The following is a 2,543-nucleotide window of genomic DNA, read 5'->3' as shown; positions in this document are numbered from 1 at the left end:
GTAGTAGATGCTGGGGGAGCACTCTAGCTGTAGTAGATGCTGGGGGAATGGAGATGCACATTTGAAAGGCAGCACACGTGACTTGGGACATACTGGGTTTGAGTTCTCTGTGGAGCCCATGGCAGTCACAACCAGCAAACATGATATTGCACACTGACTGTGTTCATCAGAGCTGTGACAGGCTTTGAGGACAGGGGTGTGAACAACGCTGTCAAAAATCCAGGAAATCAAGAGACTGACTGACCATAACCATGAAGGAGGATGCTGGGTGTGTCGGACTGATGAATGTGAAAGCCTGGGTGAGTGAGTGGGAGGGGTGGAAACCTGAGGCCAGGAGCTGCAAGGAACAGCTGGGAGAGAGTGGCCTTAAAGACAGCTCAGCTGGGCTAAGAATGTAGCTCGGCTGCTGGGGTACCTTCTGCCATGCGAGGGGGCCTGAGTTTGATCTCTAGTACCTCATAAACTGGGTCTGGTGGCACATGCTGTAATCCAGAACCTGGAAGACGGGGGCGTCTTTGGCTACATAGTTTGAGAGTCTGACACCAGTCTGGGGTATGGGAGGTCATGTTTAAAAAAATAAATACAAAAACATACCTGCTGGGAGTTTGCAGCTCAGTGGTAGATTCAGTGCTTGGGCAGCATGCGTGGGGTCCCCTGTTCAGTCACAAAACAGTTTGAAGATTCCTCTGAGGGATAGGGCAGCCCTGAGAAAGCAGGCTCTAATTCTGCAGAGAGGCAGATAAAGGACTGGCTCAGGACAGGGCAGGGGTGTGGAGGAGCAGCTGACTGCTGGCTAGCTGGAAGGTGTCAACATTTCCTGATAGCTAGGTTTGGAAGTGAGAGGGGTCAGGTGACATGCTACTTTAGGCTGAGCAGACAGAGCTCAGAGCTGTCCCCACGAGTAACATTTCTGAGGAAGATCTCAGTTGGATCTCTACTGGAGACAGTACCAGAAAGGTTGGCAGTGGGCCTGGCTATACAATTGGAGACAAAATCAGGGTAATATGGCAATCTTGGGCCACATGACCTGCCAGAGGTAGGTAGAGACAGATGTTTAGTGAACATCATGTACTGTGCCCAGCACTGGAGATTAATAGACTTTTTCTGGAGGCGAAGACTTAGTAACTTCAGGTGGATGTGTTGACTTCTAGAATTTTCTTTAGGCAGTTTTCAAACATAAAGTAAAAGTGAATATTTTATGATCCTCCCAGCTTTAAGGATTGTAAAGGTGTGGTTCAACCTGTCCCACCAGCCTACCTACCCCTCAGAGTGTCCCTAGACAAGACCTCTGAGACACAGATAGCCTCACTAGTCCTGGGGCTACAGGGCCACCCTGGAGCTGGAGTGAGGCCTGAAGCAGCTGCATTCAGGGACAAAGGGACCTAGGGGTAAAGAGGGGGGTGTGGTGGGGTAAAAGGTGTAGAGAGATTTAGGAGCTTACTGCTAACATTGCAGGGGTGCTGGTAAGATGCCTTGTGGGTAAAAGTGCTGTTACCCTGTGCAGGCCTGAGGTCAGTCATCAGTACCATGGTAGGAAGAACCAGCTAACAAAAGGTTGCCCTCTGACCCCAACATGAACACCACGGCCCATGTGAACCACGGTGGGCATGCACCAGCACACACAATTTTGTTTTCCTTTTCTGTGCATTGGTGTGAGGGTGTCAGTTCCTCTGGAACTGAAGTTACAGTTTTGAGCTGCCATGCGGGTGCTGGGAATTGAACCTGAGTCCTCTGGAAGAGCGGCCAGTGCTCTTAACAACTGAGCCGTCTCTCCAGCCCCCAAGCAAACTTTTTTAAAAGAAAAAACTGCAGGCGTGTGTGTATGACATGATGGCTTTGCCAAACATAGACTTGACTTCAAATCACTCTCCAGTTTAAAAGCTAAGGGTGGAAGACTGGGTTGAGAGGGAGGTGGACACAGGCTGTGTTCTTGGTCTGTTTCTGTCCTCTGAGGTTAGTGGTGTGGCAAGCAGCTTGTGCCTTGGAGCTGGGAGGTCCCCAGGACTGTGCCTTCACAAGGAGGGCACTGGTGCACTGGTCTCATATTAAGAAAAAAGTTACGCCGGGAAGTGGTGGCATACCTTTAATTACAGCACTTGGGAGGCAGAGGCAGACGGATTTCTGAGTTCGAGGCCAGCCTGGCCTACAGAGTTAGTTCCAGGACAGCCAGGGCTACATAGAGAAACCCTGTCTCAAAAAACAAAAACAAAACAAAACAAAACAAATGTTGGGCTGGAGAGATGGCTCAGCGGTTAAGAGCAGTCTGCTCTTCCAGAAGACCTAAGTTCAGTTCCCAGCCCCCACACGACAACTCACATCTGTAACTCCAGTTCCAAGGGTTCTGGTGCCCTCACACAGACACACATGCAGGCAAAACATCAACAAACATGAAAATCTTAAGAAAAAAAACTTTCAGCTGCCCTGGTGCCTGTGGTTTGTCTGTCCTTAGTGAAGGGCTTTGCTCTGGACTTCTCAAACAGAAAACATGGCATGTGAAAGTAACGAAGACACTCTTGTCTTAGACTTTTTTTTTTTTTTTTTTT

The sequence above is a fragment of the Grammomys surdaster genome, unplaced genomic scaffold (assembly GCF_004785775.1).
Source record: "Grammomys surdaster isolate TR1022 unplaced genomic scaffold, NIH_TR_1.0 144, whole genome shotgun sequence".
Classification (NCBI taxonomy): domain Eukaryota; kingdom Metazoa; phylum Chordata; class Mammalia; order Rodentia; family Muridae; genus Grammomys; species Grammomys surdaster.
Note: the sequence above shows the minus strand (reverse complement) of the source record.